At 45.6% G+C, this 13,748-nt stretch overlaps 1 long non-coding RNA gene across 1 annotated transcript; it reads right to left on the bottom strand.

The window, feature by feature from the left end:
• Positions 1-300: 300 nt before the first annotated feature.
• Positions 301-2,961, bottom strand: LOC140686319 (uncharacterized). The gene is made up of 3 exons (XR_012060049.1): positions 2,872-2,961; positions 1,789-1,876; positions 301-636 (listed from the first exon to the last, which is right to left on the bottom strand). It is a non-coding gene; the product is annotated as an uncharacterized lncRNA (long non-coding RNA).
• Positions 2,962-13,748: the final 10,787 nt, after the last annotated feature.

Raw genomic sequence — 13,748 nt, 5'->3', positions numbered from 1 at the left:
CACAGGCCCAGAGTGCCAGGGGTTGGGGATCCATCTGATCCCAATCGCCTCTGCCCTCTCACCACCCATCTCTGTGCAGCTTACAGCACTAGCCTTCTCATGGTCCACAAGGCCAAGCCTGCTCCTGCTGCAGGGCCTTTGTCTCTGCTGTTCTCTCTGCCTTGAGAGCTCATGCTTCAGATCCCAGAACAGTCCCTTTTCCGCGTCACTCAGAACTCAGCTCAAATGTTACTTCCTTGGAGAGACCCCCCAACCCCAGGCTATCATCCCCCTCCTTTTCTCCCTTCCCACAAGTCTCTCTCACATCACCTCATTTTATTTTCTTTACTGCACACAATGCATCAGAAATTCATCTTAGGTCTATTTCTGTCTCCATCCTTACCCCCTCAGTGTCCCCTCTCGGGCTGCAGGAGCGTAGGTAGGGCCATCTCTGTTGTGGGTGCGTCTGTCCCCTCCACTCCTGGAACAGTGAATGACTGAGCCAGGCAGGCTCAGGGAGTCATGCAGTGGGGCCTGGTGACAGGAAGGGCCCTGGGTGAGTTCCAGGGGGTTGGAGGGAGCTGTCTTTGCTCTTCTACTTGCGTTTGTGATGTTGGGCTGTTCGCAGGCAGCCTGGCTGATCTGAATGAGCAGTTCCTAATGATGACCAATCAATCAATACAGATAGAGGAGTGAAATCAGGTTAAGACCCAGCTCACCTGGGTTGGTGTCAAGCCATAAGTGGCTTCCCAGCAACTCAAGGTCAAGGGCACAACTCCCACCCACCCCCATCCCCCACTGCCTACAGGGGCCCCTCCCCGCTGTCTGGAAAGCCCACTTAGACCACAGGCCGTTGCTCTAGGCCGTTGCTCTTCTTCTGCTCTGCTCTCCTCTCATCCCACACATCAAAATGCCCTTTCCTTCTGCATTTGATTTCTGTGCCCAAGGTCTGAGGTGGTCACGCACATGCTGACATTTAAAGACTCAGCCGAGAAATCAATCAGTGTTGTCTGTCCTTCAGCGCCTCGGGAACCTGTGCGGCTGAGCCAGGTCTCTTCTGGCTCACACCCCATCGATTTGTAATGGGATCTGTGGGCTGCTGAAATTACACGTGGACCAGCTTTGAGAAAAACGGGAGGCAGTGCTGCTGAGTGGTCAGGAGCCTTGGCAACCAGACTCCCTGCCCAGATTTGAATTGCAGCCTCTGTCATTTTGCTGGCTGTGTGACCTGGACCACTTGCTCAACCTCTCTGAGTCTCAGTAAAGGGAGTCGACTGGAGTATCTATACTGTAGGACTGCAGTGATGTTAGAATGAATTAATAAATGTAAACCATGGAGAGGGGAGGGTAGAGCTCAGCAGTAGAGTGTGTGCTTAGCGTGCACGAAGTCCTGGGTTCAATCCCCAGTACCTCAGTTAGTAAATAAATTAAATAAATAAACCTAATTGCCTCCCCGCCAAAATAAAAAAATAGTTTAAAAAAATGTAAAACATGGAGAATTATATAGTGCTTTATAAATGTTAGTTATTGTTATTATCTTTAGACTGGGAGTAGAAATAGACCCACCTCCCAAGATTGTTATGAGGATGAAATGAAATAATTCATACAGAATTTACTTAGCATGTTGTAAACACTCAATAGATGTTAGTTCTGTCTCCACAATTTAAGGAGACACAGTCTGGTGCATATAAGCCAAGGAGCCTTTGAAATAATGATAATCATTAGAAGTAAAGGGGGTTTTATTTATGAATTCACACACTACCCAAGTTTTTAGGAAGATGGCTCTCAAGCAGAGCAAGGTAAACTTACCACAAGGCTGCCCGGGATCCAGGCAGTGGGACGCTGCTTTGTCCTAAGGAGTTTGTCCAGGCTGCGGTGAGATGGGAGGCCATCTGGGCTGGGGGGTCACAGGTCCCCATGTGACTCCCCGAGCCTGATTAGTGAGCCGTGGGAGGTAGAAATCCACCCCCAAGGAGCTCCGGGCTCCCGCTTGCAGATACAATGTCCTTTTTATATCCACCCTGTGTCTGGGCCAGGACCTGATCATATGCCTGCTTGGATTGAGGGCAAAGGGGAGAGAGGGCCGGGAGGGAGAGGATTAACAATTACCCAAGTCCCATAAACATGACCCGAGACAGCCCTTAGGACTGGAATGTGACAAAAGAAAAGTGCCTGGAGAGATGCTGCGTCTGCAGGAGGGAGAGGGACACAGCCTTAACAGGGCTCTGGGCTGCTGTGAGTTTTACATACATTCACTACGCATGAAGAACCCTGCAAGGATGGAGCAGAAGTGATGTGTCTGAGGCCTGAGGTCACATGGCTAATGAACGGAAGAGCTGGGATTTGCAACTAGTTTTGTGGATTCCAGAGCCTGTTTCCCTCACTGATTGTGCAGGTCAGGACCTTGATGGGGCAGAGACAAAACAGAAATCTGCCAGGGTTACCTAACATTCTGTGAGAAGAGGGTCCACTATGCTGGGGAGATGCCAACATTCAGGTCACTGGAGAGCAGAGTTCTGTTTGGGTCTAGGTGAGTGCGGTCCTAGTTTTGTGGACAATGCCTCCAAATCTCATTCCCTTGACTTGCATCCTGTGCTCATCTTCAGGTTATAATTTAGTTCCCGGGGATCTTGCTGGCAGGAAGAGGTGTCCTGGATGCAGACATGTCCCTCTTCCTAGCAAGGACTTCCCATAATGACTGACAGGTTTTGGACCGTGTGGCCGTGTGGAGTCGAGGAAACAGTAAGGATTTTAAAGTCAGACTGTTTCCCTCACTCATTAATCCATAAGTTGCTTAACCTCTTTAAGCTTCAGTTTCCTTCCTTATCTGTAAAATAGTGTTTAATAAGATCTACCCTGAGGAGACATTGTCAGAAATGCCTAACCCAGTACCTGGCCCACGGTAGGGGCTCAATGAATGGTAGGTCATTTTGAAACATATTAATGCTCTGATTTGTCCATCAATCTTTCGTGAGTTGGTAGAGTTGGTCTCTCAGCTGTTGTGTAGCAACAGAGTCTAAGTGAGAATTCCGTTGAGTTCTAGAGATCTAGACTCCATGGTGCTGACTCTTGAGGAAAATCAACAAGCAGGGCCAGGCTTGGTCTTGAAGAAGTTTGGGCCTCGCAGACCGCAGTGGTCAGGGTCTTTGGGAGCCTGATCACTGGAGGAGCAGGAGGTGGTCTGAGCATATAGGAGTATCTGGGGAGGAAAACTGAGGGAGTTTATGAGCCCCCAGCTCTGACCCCAGGAGGACAACCAAGCCAAAGGCAGGAGGCCTGGGGACACAGGAATGGCAGGGAAGCCACAGGCTGAGTCAGCCCCATCCCCACCAACCACCTGCATCTTCACAGCCCCTGGGGAGCTTGGTGAAAAACAGATTCCTAGGCCTATCCTTGGAAATCTTGATTGAGTGGATCTGGGTTGGGGCTCATGAAATTGTATTTTTAAAACATTCTTCACTGCAGAACAGTGTGTATAGTGTGCTACTATTTTGTACATCTCTGAAAGGATACACACAAACCTCTAGTAACTGCCTCTGGGGAGAACTGAAGGTCAGATGTGGAAGAGACCTAGCTTTCATTTATACCCATCAATGGGATGGGAATTCTCTTTATACTGTGCCTGTATTAAAATAATTACATTAATTAATACAATTTTAAAAATAGCATATTGAGGTGAAATTCACATAACATAAAATTAACCGCTTTGAAATGAACAATTTAGGGGAGCGGGTGGATAGCTCAGTGGTAGGGTGTATGCTTAGCATGCACCAGGTCCTGGGTTCAATCCATTAAAAAAATTAAAATAAAAAAAGATGAAGTGAACAATTCATTGGCATTTAGTACATTCACAGTGTTGTGCAACCAGTGACTGTATCCAAAACATTTCCATTATGCCAAAGTAAAACCCCTGAGCAGTTTCTCCCCATTACCTCCTCCCCGCAACCCCAGGCAACCACCAATCCTCATTCTGTCACCATAGGTTTGCTTATTCTGGATATTGCATTTCATTTTATGTGACTTCATATAAATGGAATCATGCATTATGTTATCTTTTGTGTCTAGCTTCTTAGTATAATGTTTCTGAGGTTCATCCATGTTGTAGCATGTATCAGTACATCTCTTTTTTATGGCTAAATAATATTCTGCTGTATGGATATACCACAATTCATTTATCCATTCATCTGATGATGGATGTTTGAGCGGCTTCCACCTTTTGGCTATTGTGAATAATGCTGCTATGAACACACATGTATATGCACTTATCTGAGTATCCGTCTTCAGTTCTATTGAGTACATAAGGAGTGGAATTGCTGAGTCATATGGTCATTCTACATTTAACTTCTGAGGAACCAAACTGTTTTCCACAGGAACTAAAACATTTTACATTCCAATTAATACAGTTACAAAGGTTTCAAAGGTATTGGGTGCAAAAGAACAAAGTAAATTATTTTTTAAATTTTTGTTGTTGTTTTTCAGGGGCAGGGAAAGGTAATTTGGTTATTTATTTATTTACTTGATGGAGGTACTGGGGATTGAACCTAGGATCTTGTGCATGCTAAGTGTGCATTCTACCACTGAGGTATACCCTTCCCCGTCCCCAAGTAAACTCTTAAGCTTTTGTTTTCTAAATTGGAAAATTTAAATCATTTGCCTAAAATCTAAGCATGTTCATGGTGCACACCTTGACTGGATCTTCTCTTCCCCAGCATAAAGAGTTGGGGGCCTGCTCCCCACCTTCCTTCTGCCTCCTTCTCATTTGCCCTGCACACCCTCAGTCACTGGTAACTTACTATTACCACTTCTGAATAGAAGCTTTCAGTTCTTCCATTCTTCCTCTTTTAGTTGAAGGGCTGTCGATGGGAGAGGAATTGCAACCTTAGCTGCTATTTTCTGCATTGTCTGACTAGCTGGTGTGTTACTGGCTGCACTTTCCAGGGAGTTAATCCCCTAGATGTAGATGGTAAATGATGAAAACTCAGCACATAAATAAGGTTGCAGGCAGCATCCCACTGACACACCTTATCCTCATGTACCATACTCAATGTGCCCAAGCTCCAGGGCCATTCATCCTCAGGGAAACCACCAGACTTTCTCCCTACCTCTCTTTCTTTCTTTCTTTCCTTCTTTCTTTCTTTCCTTCCTTCTTTTTCTTTCCTTCCTTCCTTCTTTCTTTTCTTTCTTTCCTCCCTCCCTCCCTTCCTTCCTTCCTTTCTTTCTTTCTTTCTTTCTTTCTTTCTTTCTTTCTTTCTTTCTTTCTTTCTTTCTTTCTTTCTTTCTTTTTCTTCCTTCCTTCCTTCCTTCCTTCCTTCCTTCCTTCCTTCCTTCCTTCCTTCCTTTCTTCCTTCCTTCCTTCCTTCCTTCCTTCCTTCCTTCCTTCCTTCCTTCCTTCTTCTTTTTTCCTTTCTTCCTTTCTCTCTTCTCTCTTTCTCTCTTTCAACATTTGTGGAACGGAGTACATAATATGTGCCAGGCACTTTCTAGATATCTTTATATGAATTATATTTTGTAAGACTTATGAGAGGAAGATATTATTGTCCTCAGTTTAAAATGAGGAAATGGAGATTCAGAGAAATTAAGAAATTTTTCTAAAATCACACAGCTAGTATATAGGGGAACCAGGACTTAAAGTTGGGTTCCCAGTGGCCTAGATTATTTAGAATTCCTTTGCTCTTCCTCTTCTTTCCCCACTTCCTTCTTGTCTGTCTCCTTTCATTCTACACTTATTTCTAGCATAGTCCGTGTGCCAGGCACCCAAGGTAGACACTAAGGAGTCACAGTGAATAAGATGGACGGAGCAGACTCTTCCCCGTTGGTCTTTCATTGAGTCCTGTGACTCCTGGGCATCATCTCAAACTGATGGCTTCTCAAATGTTCCCTCTCACATAATGAACAAATGTAGCAGATCAAAGAGCTGTGACATTGAAGATGAATTAAATTCAGGCAGTGGGTTCCTGCCTCCTTCCATATCTCTCCCAAATCTCATGCTTCAGAGATGTGATTAACAAATCTGGTCATGCCCTTTCCTTGCTCTAAGACCTCCTGTGGTCCAGGGCCCTGCAGACATTTTTGTGACATGAGAAATGGTAAATATCCAACTAGGGCTCTCCATGTGAGCTGAACCACGCAGAAAGGTTGGGGAGGGCATTTTGAGAAGTGATTTTCTGTGCACAATGTCCAATTCATGGATGGAGTGGCATCAGCTGGGCATCAGGCCACGGAGGCATTTCTCCGAATGAGAAGCAGGATGAGGGCTTCAAGGTTGAAAGACCACCTCTCCTTAGGAGGTGCCCTCAAGACACGCACATACCCAGTTCATTCGTGTACAGCACCCATCCCTGCCTTGGTCATCATTGATTCAGGTAAGTTTGTGCTTATGTTATGCAAGTAAACATATGCTGAGAGGTAGCAATGTTTATTTTAGTGGAAACATTTATTTTAATAGCTTTGTAAATCACACCAGGATTGCATTTATAGCATCATTAAGGATCTGAAGGGGTCACTTAAATGTTTAAGTTAGACTTTGCTGCTGCAGTTTATGGGAGATATTATTGCTGTCAGAGGTCTATTTTGATTCTGAGCAAGGCAGTTGGGGTAAGGCTGATGTCACCTTCCTGCTTCCCTTACCCCCCACCCCATACCCCAGGTATCTACATTTCAAAGTGAGAGGTTGTCAATAGAGAACAGGAAGACTTACTAATGTCCCTGTATTTGTTCCTACCAGTCTCCTCTTGTGGACTAAAGAGGTCAGGATTTGGACTCTAGAGACCCTGAGTCCAGGCTCTAGGCTATCCTGTTGTAGGATCTTGGACAAATCATTCAAACTTCCTGTGCCCTCTTCCTTAGCTGTTAAAACAAAAAACAAACAAACAAAAGAGTGGGGTTGAGGGGAATGATTACACCACCAGCTTACCTACAAAACAACCTAACATCTTGATTGTGGCTAGACTCAAGTGAGATAAAGGTGTGCTTAGTAAACTCTATGGTTTATATAATTCTCCATCCTCACTCTGTTGCTGAGATTCAGGGCTGAGATGAACCAGGAGACTCTGAAAGGAAGTGAATTTGTTTCCTGTGGGGGAACAAATCACCACAAACTGGGGGACTTAAAACCAGCAGACACTTAGTCTCTCATAGTTCTGGAGGCCAGAGGTTCAAAATCAAGGTGTCGGCAGGGCTGGTACCTTCTGGCTGTTCTGAGGGAGAACGAGTTCCATTCCTCTCTCCTAACTTCTGTGGCTCTAGCAATCCTTAGGGTTCCTTGTCGTACAGATGCATCTCTCCAGTCTCTGCCTCTGTCTTCACATAGCTTTCCCCCTGTGTCTCTTTATCTCAAATCTCCCCCTCCTGTCTCTTCTTAGGACACCAGTCATTGGATTTAGGGGCCACCAGAAAACCAGGATGATCTTGTCTTGAGATCCTTACCTTAATCATATCTGCAAAGACTCTATTTCCAAGTGAGGTCATATTCACAGGTGCCAGGAGTTAGGGCTTGGACATATCTTTTAGGGGATGACACAATTCAACCTGTTACAAGAGGGAAACTTTAAATTCTTTTCAAGGGAGGAGGCTAAAATCAACGGCAAGGGTGAGGATGGGGGTCAGATTGGTAAGGGTGAGAGGTAAGGGATGAACACCCTGGAGGTAGGGGTGAGGGCCTGGCTTTCATGTGGTGTTATCTGTACACGAGCAGGACTAGCACCTCCAAAAAGTCAATCGAACCAGACTCCACTTGTCTCATGCCAGAACAGAAGTTCTGAATTTGATATCTACTGGTATCGGTTGCTCCACCAGAAGCATTTATAAGAGCACAGACTTTGGAATAAGTCCACCTGGGTGCAAATCTGGGCTGTATGACATTGAGAAAATTACTTAATGCCCAGGTTGGGCTGAATTCCCTCACAGCAGAGCCTGGGATGGGATTCCAATGCACTTGATTTATGGAAGGAGTGTTCTTGGAAGAAAAGGGGTGAGGGAAGCAGGTGCGGGATGGCGGAAGGATCTAAGCAAGGCCGTAATCCCAGTTAGAGTCACCTGATCCCACAGGGAACTCTGGGGAATGAATTGCACCGTAGAGTAAGTCCCACCTTGCAGTGGGCCCACCTGCAACAATCCGTCATTGGCTGAGGGCTGCCACAGTAGGAGGAGAAGTAGTGTGTAACTTCACTAGCAGACACCATGCCCATTCAGCCAAAGGCAAGTCTCTAGAAAGGGGGTGGAGGTGGCTATAAGTTATTAGCAGCCAACACTTATAGCTGGTGGCGAATGGAGGCACCTACCCAGGAAAGGGGGTTAACAGTGTCTGCTAGACTTCATATAGTTTCCTGTCTACCAAGTGGAGCTAACAACCATTAACTGTCTCATAGGATTGCTGTAAGGGTTAGACAGGTTAATACATTTAAAGCCTGCCACACATACATGTTCAGTAAATCTTAGCTATGATTAGTGTATTTTTTATTGTTGAGTAACAAGTTATCCCCATCTTTTGCAGCTTAAAACAACAAATATTAAATAACTCTGTTCCTGAGGGTTAGGAATCAGGAGTGGCTTAGCTGGATGGTTCTGGTTCAGAGTCTCTCATGAGGCAGGAGCCAAATGCTGGCCATTCCAAGATGGCTCCCCCTCCTGGCTGTTGACAGGAGGCCCCAGTTCCTCACCATGGGCAACTCCACAGGCTACTTGCGTGTCCTCGTACTGTGGCAGATGTCTTCCCCCAAAGTGAACAACCCGAAACAGAGAACAAGAGGGAAGCCGCAATGCCTGTTATGACCTAGTCTTGAAAGTCACGCACCATCACTTCTGCTATATTCTAGTCGTTAGAAATGAGTCACTAAGTCCAACGTATACTCACAAAGAGGGGAGTTAAGTTCCACCTCTGGAAGGGAAGAGTATTGAATAATTTGTGGAATTTTAAATCCACCACAATTAACTTATTAATTTCTATAGCAAGCTTGGAAACTGTTATGTTGCCTTCCAAGGGAAATCTGTGTTTGACAAATGGACACACAAATGGGCAATGAGTGAATCTCAAGTGATGGGTCATTCAGGCATTTAAGTAAAGTCACTGCCTTTGAAAAGGAGAGACGTCCTGGGTCCAGTGAATAACATCATACCTTCATTTGCACCCCAGCAGGTCACTGCTGCCCCAGGAAATCCTACTTCTCTTGGTCTATGGTGGGGAGGGGACCAAGAATGTGCATTTAGAAGCTCTCAGCAGGTGAATAGCATGTGCAGCCAGGCTTGGGAACCCCCGGTGTAGGGAACTGTTTTCCTCTTCCTAACAACATGCACATGCACGCGCACGCAGACACACACACACAGCTCCTGGTTCTGTTTTCTTTGCTCTTTTAGCATCCTGGCTTCACACACACATTTTCCCAGTTCTCTTCAGGCTGCATTTCTGATTTGTTGAACCTTGTGGTTTTCAAGCTTTGCCTACTTTCTGGCTACCAAAGAATCCCCAACTCCTGACTGGGCCAGCCTCTGAGGGGATGAAGGGGATTCAGGCTCAACCAGCCTTCTTGTCCTTTCTCTCTGCATACTCACAACTTCCATTCTTTGCTTTTGGATCTACTGGCTGATCAAGTCTTCTAAAATATTCAGATAATTCAGATACTCAGTCAAGCAAAAATGGTGATTTTTTTCTTCTCTTGAATGATCCAGATAATTGTCTTAATTCTCAGCTTTAGTTTGTCTCTGGAGCCCTGGCCTCTTCATTCTGTGACTCTAGTTAAAATATGGTCCCAGTGATAAATATTTCTGATTTAATTGTTTCCTCTACCTTTGTTCCACAGTGGGTATTTTCAGGGAAGAGGATCTGTAGGTAAATGAGAATTAACTTCAAACCTGGGCAATATTAGAAGCAAAATCAAGCTGTCGTGACAGACTGACTCTCTCCATTTCACTTTGTGGAAGGGCCCCACTCTCTCGCATCCTTCCCCAACCCCCAACACACTCAGCAGCAAAGAGCAAATTACCATTTATTAAACTCTAATTATCTTTCCAGTTTTTCAATACCATTCTCTGCGTGTGCGTGCAGCACACACGCCTGTACTCCACTGCCATCAAATTAGCAATAAGTCTTGTTAGCATAGCATCCATATTTATAGACAGGGTTGAGTGATGCTGTTAGTGACATGGTGCAAAGTGGAATGCCCTTAATAGAAGGTTAGGGACCTGTCCTTATCCTGGAGCACTCCAGGCACACAGCAGATGTAAGGGGTTTGAAGGGACTTAAAGACTTAGGCTGTTTGGAGACAGCTTCAAGCCTTCCGTGAGAATCTCTAACAGTTCAAGCAGAGACACCTCACTTTGGGGGAAAAGCCCATGCCTCTTTATTTGAGTGTCACAGAGATCGGGAGGCTGACAGGAAATGACAGTGTCCCATTTAATTGCTCACAGAGAAAGTGCAGAAATGCGTTACAGATCCTGTTTAAGCTGGCTGGGCACTATTCCTCCAGACTCAAAAGGTCCAGTCTGAGACATCCTAAGACTCTTCTGTTAACGCCTCTTCGGCTGGGTAATCCTCACGTGTTTGTGATGGGCCAAGTCCTGTATCTTATCAGTAGGGGAAGGTTAGTTGTGCACCTGGTTTGCCAGAGTTCATGGGTAAAACAAGTCTGATGAATCTGGCTCAACAAACCCAGGTCTGTACAAAGTTCACCCTTTTTAATAATATTGAGCATCTCTCCCTAGAAATCCGAAGCACAGCCTCTTTTATATCCTGTGTCCCACTGCAAAACTTTGCCCTGACTTCTGAAAAGCATGCAGATTCCCAGTCACCATCTTTTCAACCAAATGCCACCCAAAGTGACCTGCCCACTCACCAGGATCCCGTTTCCCCCCATCAAATTCCACCACACTCGCTGGGCAGTCTTTCCCACATGAAGAAGCTGTACATTTCACTTGCTGCTCATCCTCCCTTCCTGCCCCCAGGTAAGTTCAGTAGCCTCTGGGGCAGTTCCCTGATGAGACTCAGGTCTCACCTGGTCTCCCATTTCGTTTCATCTTAACTCATTAGATTTAGAATCTGGGAGCTAGAAGGAACAGAAGGAAGAACCTGGCCCAAAATTTTCATCGTGCAGACAGTTCTGTGGCACTGAGGCCGGGGTGAGGAGAGCGGCTTAGAATAATCCATCCTCCCCCCACCCTTTCGCAGACACCTGGCGTCCCTTCACCTATTGTTCAGCGGGGCTGGCAGCTCCCTGCGGTGTAATCACCCTTGGCTCATTAACAAGCTGTGCTCATTTGCATATCTAAATATCCCTGTACATAGAAAACAGAGAGGATTATATCTTCCCCTAATGTGTGTACAGGGAAAGGGCAGGAAGGAGGCAGACAGGAAAGTCAGATCACACACCCCTTCCCCCGTCCTTCACCCTCACCTGTTGGTCAGTTTCTTTTTTTTTAACCAGCTCATTCTTTCCTTTCTGACAGAGCATTGATAAACTTTATTTCATATTTACTCCCTCCTCCCTTTTCATTTGGAAAAGCCACGATTCTTCCTGATTTTTGAGTCTTTTATTTTCACCTCTTCTTCTCTGGCTCCACTTCTGGGAGAATACCCCATCCCCTCTGTCAACAAAACAAAACACCATAGCCCTCTACATCCATCCATTTTATGCAAATGTGTAAACACACCCATTCTCATTCAGCATGCTCAGAAACAGGAACTGACTATCTATAGATCAGCCTGATTGCAGTTCATTTTTATACAGCTTGAGAAGCGTGAAAAGTCACAGGCTGGAGATAAACCAGCCCTAAATCGTCATACAGCTGATCGTGACACATGTAGATCATTTATACCAGAAGTGCCCTGATGGGTCCCCAGGATCCATCCTACAGATTTCTTGTCAATTTGTAGGAAAGGATGTTGCTCTAAGGATGCCTTCTAGGGCAGTGCCATCATAATCATGGTGGTTGAGCAAGGCGCTCATCTCTGCCCAGCTGCCAGCTTCCTGGGACAACAGCTCCCAGACAACGAACCCCAGGGCAGGAGGACCAGTTCTGAGAAATGGAGCAGCTGGGGAGGAAAGTCTAGACAGTAGAGGGACTTGCTCGTAGCTTTGTCACTCCCTCCATTCACTCTGCAGGCATTTATAGCCCCTCTGCTGTGTGCACAACCCTTCACTAGTTCTGAACACATTTACTTAACAAATGCTTGTAAGTGCTTGCTGACGGCTAATCTTTGTTCTAACAGCTTTACAAATACTAACTCACTTAATCCTCTTAGGTGGAATACTGTATTCGTTCACCAGGACTGACACAAACAGTGTGGTTTAAACAACAGAAATGTATTGTCTCGCATTTCTGAAGGCCAGAGTCCTAGATCATGGTGTCATCAGGGTTGGTTTTTTCAAGGGCTTTGAGGGAGAATCTGTCTTATGCCTGTCCCCTAGCCTCTGGTGATTTGCTGTCAGTCTTTGGCATTCCTTAGCTTGGAGAAGCATCAACCCAATCTCTGCCTTCTTCACATGACATTTTCGTTGTGTGCTATAGCTCCAAATTTCCCCTTTTTTATAAGAACACCAGTTATATAGGATTAAAGTCCACCCTAATGACATAATTTTAACTTGATTACCTCTGTAAAGACCCCAACCAACCAATAAAACCAACCAACCAGAAGAAGACATAGAGGAGAGTGGCAACACTGTCTATGCAGGCTGATTTTCCATATTTGAGGAAACGGCAGGGGTGCATTTGAAGTTTGATGGGTGAGTCTTATCCTCAGAAAGTCCCCTTCCAAGACCAGTCTGTTCCCAGACAGGTAACGACATTTCTCATTCCAGGCTGTTTGCAAAGATCTAAATGAAGGTGGTTATTACACCAACAAACCTCAAATCCTTCACTAACGTAAGCCACAAGAAGATAAATTGTCTAGGTATTGTCTACTGTCTTGCTAGCATAACGTGAGCATCACAATTCTTCATTAAATGTAAACCATCGTCAATCCTCCAGCCTCTTCAGCCTAGGCGTGAAAAATACGGTCCTCTTACTAAGCAATAATATTCTTCTTTTTCTGCTTCTAAGTCCCCTGGGTGGGTCCCATCCTTGGCTTGTAGTCCCTGGCAGTGGAGTTGATATGTGTTCCTGGGTCCGATCCTCTTGTCCAATTCCCCCCACCCCAACTCCATATTCCTGCTCTAAGACTCCAGCTTGTCACAGGTGTTTCCTGCTGATATCAACCAAAGATGCATGGCTGCAGATGCCCGCCAGCACCTGTGCTGAGGCTGCCTGTACCCAGTGTTGACAGCGGTTATATTTGTGCCAAGGGTACTGTTTCCTGCGGCAGCCAAACCCATTTCTGAGTCATCACTGGTTGTGATCTGAGCTTCTAGAACCCAGGCTAGAGTATCTTAGGCAGTAGCTTTTGTTGGCTCCCTTGAACTGGGGTGTTGGAATTCATCAGACCTGGGTTCAAACCGGTTCTGCTTCTCACTGTCTATGAGAACTTAGGTGACCCCTTGACCCTGGAACTTAACTTGATCCCCATCCAAAGGGGCTGACCATTCCAGGTAACCAGATGAAGGACAACCTTGGAGACAGTCACTTGACTGCTCACATCACCCCTCCATCTATTTACTTACTTACTTACTTATTTTAATGAGGGTGCTGGGAATTGAACCCAGGACCTCATGCATAAGATAAGCACACACTTTACCACTATACCGTCCCCATCCCTCTCCCCCTCTTTGTCTTTGGACCAAATTGGGTTACCTTAACTCTCAATAGTGGATTCAACTCTTGTTAGCTGGGTGACCTTCAGTAAG

Source organism: Vicugna pacos, chromosome 16, assembly GCF_048564905.1.
Source record: "Vicugna pacos chromosome 16, VicPac4, whole genome shotgun sequence".
NCBI lineage: Eukaryota > Metazoa > Chordata > Mammalia > Artiodactyla > Camelidae > Vicugna > Vicugna pacos.
The sequence above is the reverse complement of the archived record's forward strand: the minus strand, read 5'-3'. Positions and strand labels throughout refer to the sequence as shown.